Source organism: Protopterus annectens, chromosome 8.part1, assembly GCF_019279795.1.
Source record: "Protopterus annectens isolate FY-2018-M chromosome 8.part1, PAN1.0, whole genome shotgun sequence".
NCBI lineage: Eukaryota > Metazoa > Chordata > Ceratodontiformes > Protopteridae > Protopterus > Protopterus annectens.
The window spans coordinates 255,375,203-255,389,065 of NC_056742.1; the positions used below are offsets into that span (position 1 = coordinate 255,375,203).

At 35.9% G+C, this 13,863-nt stretch overlaps 1 protein-coding gene across 1 annotated transcript in view; it reads left to right on the plus strand.

Moving 5' to 3' along the window:
• Positions 1 to 13,863, plus strand: part of CPNE7 (copine 7) — a 2,789,522-nt gene that overhangs the window by 2,275,545 nt on the left and 500,114 nt on the right. The window lies entirely within an intron of this gene.

Here is a 13,863-nt window from a genome sequence, read left to right on the forward strand (position 1 = left end):
AGAATGTCTTATGTTGTAAAAAGATATGTTAACAACTGTTTTGCATGCAAAACACTTTACATTGAAATTCAACACATATAGTAAATGTTTTTGATCACCAAGAACGCCTTGCTGATGTATATAAATTATTGTCTAATACCTACTTTAACAACAGCTTGTGGGTGCAGTAAGAGAGAAAAAATAGAGTAGACATCGAAGATAAAACAGCAAAAAATAAAAATATAATCTTTATTTTTTTTTCAAATCTAATTCTAGCTTTAACATCTGGGAGATAAGTGGAAATGCAATGAAATGCAAAACAAAGACACTGGTAAAATGCAGAATGACAATTAGTTGTCTAACAGCTCCAGAATTAGCAATATTAGCTAAGAGTTGCATGGGGTACAACCATCATACATGGGATGTGGTAATTTTCTCCCTTTATAATTTTATTTGAAGTCAGTCCATTTGGTTTACTCAACTCAAGTGAACTAGCTTCAATGAAAAGATTGCTGAAAATAACATTGATACCCATAAACAACATTCACATATCATGGCAAAAAGTATATGTTGCATTATATTTAATTTTAGATATTAAAGTTTTAGTTGCAGATGTTACCTAACAAATCCACACAGACCAGTCCATTCCATTCTGTGAGAATGGACTGATTTATTAATGAATTCACACTCATGACCCACTTCACACAGATGTGTGGCTCACACTGGTACCAGCATTCTAATCCATTATATCCTGAACTAGATGTTGGATAATGACTTTCTAATAATGTAGTAACAGGGCTTCCTTGCAATTTATTATCAGCACAGTTTCAGGGAGACCCCATAAGACTGGCATCTTCCATGTCCATTTAACTAGTGACTTTTTGACAGGTATTTATAATGGCTTATTGATCAGTGTAACCTAAATTTTAAATGTTAATCAGATTAGAAATCCAAGAAACCTGACATTATTATTATTATTAGTAGTAGTAGAAGTAGCCACATTAAAATTATGTTTTACTGATTAATGTGCTTTAATTTGGTGGCTACATTGTTAATCTATTAAGTTAAATTTAGCATTTTGTAAACAGCTAACTGGACTGCAGTTTATAATATATTTTCAATCACAACCAAACACAAAAAGTAAATAAAACACAACCATACTAATACAAATAAATCATACAATTTATATAGGTGATAAACAGACATTACTATGTGAAAGTCAGCACTTACGCGAAGTTTGCCTTCATATGCTAGACTTCTGGTAATAATAGCAGACTCTTATTTATAACCAGTACTGAATTTATGAAGTCTGTATTTGTTAATAGTAATGTAATATGTTAAAAGAAATGATCATACGCTTTAGATTATTTTTAAATTCATTTATGAGTCTACACTCTAAACCAAGCCAGCAGGTAAAAAGTGTCTGTAACTAATTTATGAGGTTGGTTATATATTTGCAAGACTAGATAGTGATACTTACCTTATTCCATATTTATAGTACACAGATAAAAGCAACCTTTGCCACAGACTTTTAAATCACTTAAAAATTTTTACATATGGGTGGGTGGTCAGATGGAAGAACATACTGTTCACTAATTGTACTTTTCTAATTTACTATTTAAAGGTGTTCATGTTATAGAGCTTGCTTTTTGGCATATGAGCAAGGTATCTGGCTAAACGACAAGTGATCAACATTCATTTAGTTGCTCTATGCTGTAGAAATATGCATGTAAATGTCTCTGTTAACTCTTTTCCAAAGATACTATTTATCTTGGGTGTTTAAAGATCCTGATAGGCAGACAGACTAGTTGGGAAATCAGAAACACGTTGAAGCAAATGTTTATGAACTGCAGTGATATCATGTATGTGAGGTATGGGGGGAACTAATCTTACCAAATGTTAAGCTCCCCCTGCTTCAGTTGTTAAGATTAGGTACCTTGCTAGGCGGTTAGCCAAATGGACAACTTGGTGGCTATATATTCCCGATGGAAAATGAGTACAATGAGAAAAAATTAAATATATGCCATTGCATGGAATATGCCAAACAAATTATATGCAGGCTATAGACAGTTTGTTCATTACAAGGAGCTGTACTATGGTTCAGGACTCATTTCCCCATACTGCGTTTTCAACTTTCATATGGCCTCTTGATACTGCAGACATGTTTTAACTGAGTGACATTTGTAACCTTACTTCTTTTAGGACTTTGTATCATATCCGGTCACAAACTTCACATTCTTTTCCAAATGGAACAGTTACTGTCCAAGGTAATTTCACCAAGCCCTTTCATTATGCAACTAATAATTATAATAATAACGCAGTAAAGAATGCCACTCTGTGAAATGGTGTAGTGACGTTTCATGCCTTCCCTGTATTTGGATCATCTAGTTATCGTCGCTACCATCCAACTTATTGTGTTTTGTAAAAACGTCTTGAGTTAAGTTAGTGAAGTTGAAAACATAAAAAATAATAAAAATAAAATTGCTTATATTCTTGCATTCATATTACTCTTTGGTCCCAAAGTGCTGATTATAATTTGAAATGTTATCATGGTCCAAGCAATAGTCTTCTGCACTCATAACAGAGTAATTATAATTCAAACACCACACAAAATATAAGCAGATAAAATAAGAAAACAAAGATAAATAGTAACCCCTTCACATTACAGAAAGGGATGGGGGAGAGCAGAAGAAGAAAATCAACAAATATGTTTTCCTGCTTCTTTCATATGTAAAACTGTGCTGAATAAAAAGAATGCGCCTGAAACCAAGTTGCTGCTCTGAACTAAAACTGCAGCAGACAGTTATTATTCTCCTTCATGCTTATTTACATCTGCATTTTAATTAGACACAGAATATATACACTGTGAGAGAAGAGGTATGAACAATGCTAGCCATTTCAAGCCCTGAGACATTACATAAGCCTGCAGTAAAAATAAGGGTTTCTGCATTTGTTAATGTTTGTATTCTTTTTTTTACGACAAAGCACAGTTATAGCAATGTATAATATAAAGTCAAGTTTGAGAATTTAGCCTGATAACTTGGCATTTAACTTGTTGCAGAAGCAAGGGTGTCTGATGATGTCTTTACTAGATGTGTTCCTTAAATACTACTTTTTCATGGCTCCATTACAAAATAAATGTATATTTAGAACTGTTTGAAGGTATTCATTTTAGAGAATAATTTATTACTGCTTTACATAGCCTTCAAAATAAACATTAAACTTGTATTTGTGATCTTATATGAAAATGCATACCAAACTTTTTTACCTGTCCATTCAGTTTTACTAGAACATGCCTTGTATTGTGCAAATGACTTAATACTTTTTAAAGCCTTACCAGCAGTCATTGTGTGGAAGTGCTTTGCACTCACTACAAATGCTTGCCATACTGTATTTTATTCATTTATGTATTTGACATTTGGTAACCAAGTAAGTGGACGGGTCAGTTGACCCATTTCAGTTTTAACCCGGGCTCCAGAGGAGATCCACTTTGGCAACATCACACACACACACACACACACACACACGCACACACACACACACACACACACACACACACACACACACACACACACACACACACACACACACACAAAAAAAAAATTGTTCCCTTCATTCTTAAATCCCTACCCAAGACAGAAAATCATTCTTAGTCACCTGTCTCTAAAACTCCCAGATTGACACTGTACCTTCAACTAAGTGCTTATGAGGCATAACAGACAAAAATCCAAAAGCTGATACCCATATTCAGCCCATTATTAAGAAAAAACCTCAAAAAGCTAGGGACTCTCTACAAGACCAATCTCTGCCTCTCTGACCAAATTTGCAAAAAAAAAAAAAAACCCACTGCAAACTTATACCTCTCGACCTGCCTACTTTATGCTTCTCTCACTTTCACCTACCTCCAGTTCACTCAATTTCACAAACTAGAGCTATGCTATAAGAAAGTCACAAACTTTACAGCCCATTTTTCCACCTCTTTTGGTTGAACTTTCCTAACTAACTCTTTGCCCAACTAAAAAAAAACAAAAAAAAACACCAACAATATAGTCTACTAACAACACAATCACTTATGTAATGGTACATTCCATTTTGACCCTTAAGGTCAGAATCCTCACAATTGTTGCCTGTGGCAGAAAGCAACAACTTTTATGACAATGCCTTGTACTCCAGTTATGTAGCCAAACTATGGAATAATATTCCCAATCAGTATTAAACAAATGGAGTCACATCATAATTTCAAACTCAGACTAAAATCTCTGCTGCTTAACGCATCACAGTAAAACTGGAACACTTCATTAATCTAACTCGCTGTAGGTGGGTGAAAGTGAGAGATGCATACAAACCACCACGTTTAAAGAACAAACCACATGCCATCACTTGTCTCCTACCCCATCTCTTCCCCTATACACAAACACACTTATACCAACAGACCTTCTTCAGAATACCTACTCATCCTGAACAATTGATCTCCAGACCTGTTTCAGAATACCTACTCCTTCTAAACAATTGATCTATTGTGTAATAGCTCTATCTAATCCTTCTCATGTTCTGTCACTCAGCTATTATTCCTTTTGCTGTAACACCTGTTGTCTCTAAGTACTGCGATTAAATTGCATATGGAAAAAACTGTAACTTATATTCTTTGTATGCATGTAAATACTGCCTTAGAATGCTTGTTCTTACTTCAAATTTCTTAATGGAAATCACTGTAATCTACAATGTTAATAACGTAAATATTATATTAGACAGTTTGAAGTAAACTTACTGTTATGGAACTTTTCTTCCAGACCTCATTTGAAAATGGGTTTTGTCGTGCAACCCAGATGGACTTTCCCAGTAAACAAAATGGAAATTAATGAATACAAATAAAGTAAATTGATATTTTCAAATACATCCTCATTTCTGTTTTTTTTCCAATCAACAGATACATTTAGAACAGCCTAATTTTATTTATTTATTCTTTGACAATTTGTTTTTTAGCCCTTCTCTATGCTTTGGCATTTGCTTTATTGTTTCTTATTGTTTATATACATTTTTTGCATATTGATGGTTATTACTTGTCATGCTGCTGTTTTCTTGTCTGAGTTGTTTTTCTAGCTTTTTCAGCACAATTTGCCTACTTATTCTGTGTCTCCTCTGCCACATATGTTTAATGTTCTTGGTGTTGTTTAACTGTTATACCATTTCCATCTGTTAGGTTTTTGCTGATTATTCTATTGCAGGAGTTTCAAACTTGTTTTATACAGCAGTCTGCATAGGGCATTTGCTGTTTGCTAGGGAACTGGTTTCATATAACAAAAAATATTTTATATTGAAGTTAATAATGTCTGACAGCATGGGGTTTATAGGGAAATAACTGAACAGCTAAGGGTTTTTGAGACCAAATACCAGAGGAACAATGCTTACAAACCTTGGAAGATCCATTATTTCCTGTAATACCCACCTTGTCAGACATTGATGCACTATGGAATTGGCGTATTTTGCTTTTATTTTTATGCAACATTTTTATGGAAGTTTTAGTTGTTTCATTTTTATAAACATCTTTATTAAATCGTCACATTTTAATCACTGATATGGGTATATGAACAATATTAAAGAAAACAAACCATAGTAACATGTTTCATTATTTGCATGCAGTACACACGTTTTTATTTTAGCAGTTTTCATTCACTCCAACATCACATAAGTTACTCAGTCCCTGCCTTCCCTTAAAACCCGACTCCTCCTACTGAACATTATTATGGATATATTGTTCCCACACCAATTCCATTTATTTATACATAATTTGTTCATTTCCTTTTCCAAAGACCCCACCTCCTATTTTTTGTTTCCTTTATAATGTTCAGTACGTGAATTCTTTTTGCTTTAGATTTTGATTTCCATTTTCTAGCAATTGGTTTTTGATAGCCAATAACATTAAACTAAGTAATGCCTTACTATGCCTAAACAATTGAGATCCTGCATCCTAGTTCAAAATGGATCTATGTTCACACATCGAAGAAAAATCTTCATCCAATGGCTATTCCACAAACAGTAATCTGCGAACATCACTTTCATCAGAGTGAAATCATTGTAAAAAAATAATTGAAAGGAAATAGTTGACCAACAACAAGGAAGTACCGCACTGCATAAGGTAAACTAAACAAAACCTTTTAAAATGTGCCTTTTTCCCTCAGTGTAGTGTGATCCCTGAGCTGATATATATAGTTAGCGGGGAGGGGGGGTACAGTCCCCCACCTTCGTGGGTTACTTCATTGTTGATGGCCAACTATTACCTTTCAATGATTTTTTTAATGATTATTTCACTCTTTGATGAAACCGACATTCGGGGATTACTACATATGGGGATTACTGTTCGTTGAATAGCCGTCCGATGAAGTTTTTCTTCAATGTGTTACCCATTCAAAATAATAATTTCCTTAATTGCTATCATGTGCTCCCTAACATTTCTGAGAAAGTAGTATGTATTGCATTTTTAAAATCTGCCAAGTTTATACATTCCAGAAAATATGAATCCTATCACTGCTCTCTCAATTGTCACATTACCAACCTTTGCTGTCTACCTGAGGAAAAATTCTTTGATGTCTGCTTGGTGTATACAAATACCTATGAAAATACTTCCATGCAAAAATGTTAAACCTTCTGGACTTTACTGTACACCTGGGAGCCATACAAATGATTTCCCAGTGTTTCTTTGTAAATTGCCTCTCCATTGTCTTTTCCCAGTTGTGGTTATCATGCAGTATTTTATATACTATACTAATTATCTCTTTTTTTAACAGTAGCTTCTGTTCTGCTCTCAACTAAAACTCTGCTACAGTTTATCTTTCATGTAACATTCTGCTATCCCTTTCTATTTGCCTTTACTCTGTTATGAATCCCTAGTAGGGAAGGCAGTCTCTAGCCTACATTCCAAACTTCTGCTTAGCCTCATTCCTCTCTTTTGCTTTGCCCTCCTTAATTATTTACTACCAGTACCTTGGTTCCTCTGCCAATTTCCTCCAGTAAATTCCATTTCCCTCTTACCTATTTTCTTTACCTCTACTTGTAATCACCCTATTGGTAAAATCTCTTTTCTCCAGCCCGGAGTTGGCTTAGTTCTTACAATACTTTTTGCTTCTTCATGAGTATAATATTCTGTATGGTTGTTATTATTCTCCTTAAGGATCTGTATCCAAAATTCTACTCTCACCTTATTTCTCATAGTTCCTCAATTTCAGCGTTATCCCTTTAAATTATGATTTTTAATATTCTGCTTGAGTTTGGTATGTGAGCCATAAGTGTGTAGCTCTAAACTGTCCCTTAAAATCAGATAATCCTAGGCCATCTTTTTTGGGAAGGATCCGCTTATCACTCTTAACTCTTTCTCTCTTCTCCTCCCATATAAATTCCTTTAACTCATCATTAATCATCATTGACAAGTTTTCTTGTTGATAAAAATTTGCCTGGTCTATATGTAAAAACTAGGGGAATAAAAATATGTTCATAGCTTGTGTCTTACATTCTGTATGTGTGTGTGTGTGTGTGTGTGTGTGTGTGTGTGTGTGTGTGTGTGTGTGTGTGTGTGTGTGTGTGTGTATGTTTGCACGTGCATGCTTATGTCTGACAGTATATCTATTTCTTTGTGCTTGAGTGTGTCCGCAAGTCTATGTGTGGATCTGTGTGATTGTCTATGAATGTGCCTTTGAGTTTGTGTGTGTGTGTGTGCGCGTGTGCATGTGGGTGTGTGTGTGTGTGTGTGTGTGTGTGTGTGTGTGTGTGTGTGTGTGTGTGTGTGTGTGTGTGCTAAGCGTGTGTGTGTGTGTGTGTGTGTGTGTGTGTGTGTGTGTGTGTGTGTGTGTGTGTCTGTGTGTGTGTAGGTGAAACTAATTCCAGAAATCAGCATTTCATTTTGCAGTAGATTTCTTTTACTTTCTGTTTTGCCTTTTATTTGACATAACATACCTGTGATGTACTTCATTGATTACAGCTGTATCGTTGGAGTGGTGTCTCCCAAGTGGTGATATGATATTTTATACTGTACTTTTTAGGAAGGAACAAGTAACGCACAATAAATTAAAAACTTTCAAAAAAATGTTGTTTGGTTTTGCATTGCTTGTATGCCTGGCTTGATGCTTTGACATATTTTATTTGGTGGAACATGCATATCGGGCCTCTGCAACTCTTCTCTTTTACACTGAGAGAGGTAGAAATGGAGCTATTCGGTTTTGTACTGCAGATAATTAGATACAAAACAGAACATTTGTTTTATTTATGTGTTCCTTCTCAAGCTTAAAATGCTAGTTAATCTTTTTATTTACCTTTTAAGTACTTTGGTTTGAAAGCTCCTTTGGCAGCTGTGAAACCATTACATTCAACAGTTTTTAACAGCTGTTCAGTGAACTGATAAACTATAACATGTAACAGCAGGTATACACAAGAAACACGCTTGCTTTTGAACATTTGCAGAGTTGTGGGAATAAAATTGTAAAAAAAAAAATAGTTGTACTTTTATGTTTTACTATTCACAGCTGGATAATTAGGGTTAATCGATTATATTTTTGATACCCTTTTTCTTTTGCTTGGTGCTCAGGGTGTTTTATAGATATTGATGGTACAGGATTTAAACAGTGCACAAAGTGAAGAAACAAAATCCCTTTTCAGGACAGAAATACCTTGTGCATTATTTGTACTGAAAAAAGAATACTGGACATGAAAAGAATAGAGACAGAAATAAAAATCATAGGCATAACAGAGGTGATGCTTCTAAAGAATGTTCTCCCATTAGGATGACTCCTAGGGAAGAGGATTCATCTGCAGCTACCACTACTGTTTTCACTTGTGTTTCCATGTTACCGGTAATTATGGTTGAGTCTTCTCCCTCTTGACTAACTCCAGTGTCTGATTCAGGATTAAAGAAATTCTGCACGGAATCCACTATCTGTAATATCTCTGAAGCTTTTTCAGAGCTGTTCTGCCACTGTGGACATAGGCTACAAGATGATGATTAGGGCCTTTCTAAAGGCTAAACAGGAAATGTTTCATGCTCTTTTTACTGCTGGTAGTACCAAGCTAGAAACAAGTATCCCATCCCTGTTCTGCCATTTTATCCTCACCTGTCCCCATTTTGGCACCAATTTCACCCACTGTTTTTAATGTCCAGAGATGTACTGAGATCTGCTAGAGTATTGGCCTGGGAGTCACAGCCTACAGGCTCTCTTTGGCCACAGGAATTAAGATCAGCCACTTACGGCTGATCTTGGACCAGACTGAAAAATTGCTGATATCAGCAGGGTTAACTTTCAGGCCCTCAGCTTCACTGATGGGCTTAAGCTTGATAGTCTTCTCAAACCTGTTCTTCAAGTTCAAGCAACTGGAAAGGGTATCCACATTAAATCATTTGGTGCTGACTTTGGCCTTGATAAATTTTGGCTTTGAGCAGCTGGGGTCTATGCCCTTACTCCCAACTGTGGCATCAGTGTGAGTATGTATTTGTGTCAGCTGTGGTCTTGATCAAAGACAATTTTTTCTTTCTGCTTCTTTTGTGACTTATCCTTCTCAGTAGTGAATGAAAGATCCAACAGACTGTTACAGGTTGAGCTCTAGATATCAGCAATCCCACTGGTTATCTCAGCAAACAAGATATTATGACTTAGATGTTTCTATGGTCCTTACTGAAGTTGATTGCTTCACTGAATAGCTCTATTTCATCAGAAGTTAAAACCTCTAAATATTGCAAGAAGATTTGTTCCTTCATTGAGTCATTTAGTCTATTGCAGTGTGAATATGTTATATATTATCTGGTAATGGAGTAAATGTAATGTAGGGTGTGTTATATATTATCTGATAATGGAGTAAATGTAATGTAGGGTGAAATTCAAGTAGTATGAAGAAGTTAGTTGACTGCCACAGACATATGGCCAAAATGTGTTATGGCCTGTGGCTTGAAAAGCAAAAAAAAAAGTGCTGAGATTTAATGTGGTAGAGATCAGAAAACTGTCTGCAGCTTCTTCAAACTGAGGTGTGTAATCTGGAATCTGACTGGATTGTTTAAAGTTTACATGAGAAGAAAATACACAGTCACACTGGGTGAAGTGAAATTCTTGCATGACCAACAGGTATTCATGGAGACTGTTAACCACCAACTGTGTGAAGCTTGAGACAAAGCTGTTGACCAGTAATACAAATTGACCAAAGTTAGCAGTGTTTGATTGGAATGGAGGGTAAGGCAATTAAACAAAATTTAAGACAATATGGAATTACAGAAGGTAAGGAAAGCAAAGACTTGCTGGGGTATGTAAAAAACAAGATGATAAAATGTAGTGGAATGCAAAAAGAAACCTTGGGGATAGCAATGATACAGTATTTTCTGGGGTTCTTATTATGTGATCAAAGATGCATTATTTCAAATGCGTCTTGATCGAACTTGAAAGCACGATAAGACAAAATATCAAAACGGCATATAAGTGATTTCTTTCCGTGGGAAAGAAATTGCTTGTCCGCTTCCATTAATTTGCCATTTTTGTCACTTTAGTGCGATCTCAGAGTTGGTATATTTAAGTAGGGGGGTGTGGGGGTGAAGCCCCCCACTTTATGTAATGTTTTAAAACATTTTTTTCTTTTGTGGAACAGTGATTTTTTTTTTTCCTTGGAAAAAAATTGCTGTTCTAAATATTTGGGATTGTAAGCTTTCGCTTACATGGGGTTGATAAATCAGCGTTCGCTGATTTAATATACACCTGTTTTCTGATGGTAGAATTGAAACTTAAATTTGGGAAGCCTAGTGGAATTTTTGACATGTTATAAGAAAGAACAGGTAATAAGTAAAAGACCAAAGTACTACAGTAGGGTAGCTGTAATTGGTGTCAAACCATCAGTGGTCTGGATCCCTTCTCAGTGAGTTTCTACAGTGTGTTCCCTGTGGTCTGACCTTTAGGGTGGAGATCTCGAGAGGAGATATAGTTGGTGTCAGGCTGTCAAGTACCTAGGTCCTTCACAATGTGTTGATCAATTTAATTTGTCTCCTGTGGTTAGAGTCTCTGAGTATAGTTGTACCTGTTCTCTGTAGAAGGCTGAAGAATTTAAAAGCAATGGAATAAAAAAAAAATCTCAGGAGGCTGTTTCTTCATATCAAATTCATATTGATATCTTTATTGATACTGAAGCAGATGAGCTATGCATTACTCTGATTTGATTACTGCATTTTATAGAATTTTATGTACATGCAAATGGGTTATTACTTTGGTTTGGCCCACCCCTGGCCATGTTCTCCCAGAGAGGAGGGAGAGGTAGTTTCAGGGGTGCATTCAGGGTTTCACTATGAGGTCAGCCTCTTACAAAGTATGTTTCTCTTTATCTCTTTAAGCTCATGTTTCATTTCAGTCCAGTCACTTCATTCTTAGCAAAGATAGTCCCTGAGCTATAAAAAAAGCATACATAGGAAATATTTTTGCCAATAATACTACTTAATGATGCTGGTGTTTTTGCTGCTCTTTCATTAACGGTTTTGTCTAAAGGGTCTGCCAATGAAACTGGAGTGGATCATATTGGGAGTTTGTAATCAAACAACAGTATCCAGAATAATTGGATATGCACAATATTATTTTTTAAATCTAATAGGCATTTATATTTGATTTCTGACAGCTAAAAGAATATTGTGTATATCCTATATACATCAGTCACTAAAGAGCAAATGAGTTAATTCTATACCCCCTCTGTGATTGAATCTCTCCAGTTACCTAATGTTCCATCCATCAAAAGTGTGTGGCAAAAAAGAGATCTTAAACCTCATCTTCAAAAGAGCCAGCCAAGAGTCCCACTGAACTAGAAAAGACAGTTATTCAATCACATTATTTTTAATTATACAGAAAGATTTGGTCCTCAGACCAGTCTTAGAATATTTTATTCGCAACATTTTTTTTGGGATGATCTTGGTACAGTCCTTTGTAATTTGTCTGTAAGAAAGAGACTAAGTGTGCTTTTTGCACCTCCTAGATAGCTATTTCCACATCAGGATAACAAAGCAATCCAGGAGGTTTCTATTCTTTTAGATAGGAGACAGTCATTGTAAATTCCATATGTTTCCATTTGGCCTCACTTCAGCCCCCAATGGGTTTATCAAATACATGTCCATAGTTGGATTGAACCAAAGGCTGCAAAGGCTGAAGGTGTTTCCATACATCAACAGCTGATCCCTCACCAAAATAACTTTGTACATCAACAGATGATCCCTACCCAAAATGCTGTCTGGAACAGCAACATGCAAAGGGGAATTCATTCCTACCTTCTCTTCTGAGAGTCTATGAGAGAATAATGGGAATAATCTACATCAAAGAATTTCCTTGGGAATAATCTACATCAACGAATTTCCTTCTGAAAGCCAGTCGTGTTCCTAGGGAGGCCAGCTCTCTACTAGATAGGCTCAGTTACTCATACGTTATCCCTCAGCCCCTTGGTAGCATGGAAGCTCATCTCTCACTAGAACAAGCCTTTGGAGTGATCTGTTTGCATCTGTTCCTCATCCTTCCAGTGGGGGGGGGGGGGGCAGTCTAAATTTAATCTCATTCAGTACTTCTGTAGATGTTTCCCACTTCCATTTACACTGCAGCACATTCAGAAAGCCTCATTCTAGCACTGACAAGTATGCTTCCTGCTGATTAGGTCTCATCATCTGGAGTAGAATCAAAGCCTTAAGTTCTCCATAAACTGCTAATTAACCCTTCTTACAAGCCTCATACAGACATTTACTCCCTTCATCTAACTGCATCGATTTTCCACTTCTGTGAATGGCTGAGGACAAATAATTCCCCACCAGGGTGGTTTAAATTTTTAATTCTGCTAAGTGACCCAGTAGAAGAAAATATTACAATAGCAAATGAACACATTTTTCTATTTGGGCTACTTCCAATAGACTGTATCGGTTTATATGTCCTGCAATTTTAGATTACCTTTTCCAGAAGTTGTTCTTCAATAAGCCCACTTTGTAGCCATATGCAAAATCTATTAATGCTCCAACACTTTATTTCTGGCTTCTTTAACAGATTTGAAAGTATTTTTGAGGTGCGATTTACACATATTGCCACTTGCTAAAAATGCTATCCTTATATGAAATGTATTGTTAATTTTGGAGACTTTAATCCTTCCTCCTGTTGAGCCTGTTTCTTAAACTGATTTGAAACACCAGTCTTGCAAGATTGTTTTTATAGTAGCCTTTACTTTCACTTGCAGAATTTTTGAATTACAAGCCCGAAGTTTAAAGCTACCCTACCTAGTGTTTTATACAGTAAGAGTGTAATTTTGAAAAAAAATCCTTTATGCCTATGATGACCTCTGAAACAAACATTGCTCAGCCTATCTGTTTGATTTTTCCTTCCTAACTACTCAAACAGAGGAAAATATTGTTTCATAGATATCCACAGACCTTTCAGATTTTATATGGACAGAACTAAATTAGTCATGAAAGATTTAAAATTCTTTCTTTTTTATTTTAATAAAGAAACTGAGTTCCAAAGTTACAAAGGTTTATTGGCTGCTTCTAATGCTGCCACTAAAACATAATAATGTGCTGCCCACTATAGATACAGCACATGTATCTAGAATTCATCCTGAGGTGATATTTATCGAGCTGCTATGTGAGCTTCACTGAACACTTTCTCAGATATTACAGGCTGGATGCCATCTCAGGGTCTAGGCCTTCTTTCACAGCCAAAGTGATTATAGCAATATCCTAGACCTGGTCATTACCAACATGGGTAACCGGTGTTCCACACCAGAGGTCAATTCCTCATTGGTCAGATCTGACCACAAGCTAATAACCCTAGACATCCACATCCCGCCCCCACCCCCAATTAGGGAAACCACCGTAAAAAAAACTTCTCCAAAGCCAACTTCACACTTCTTAAG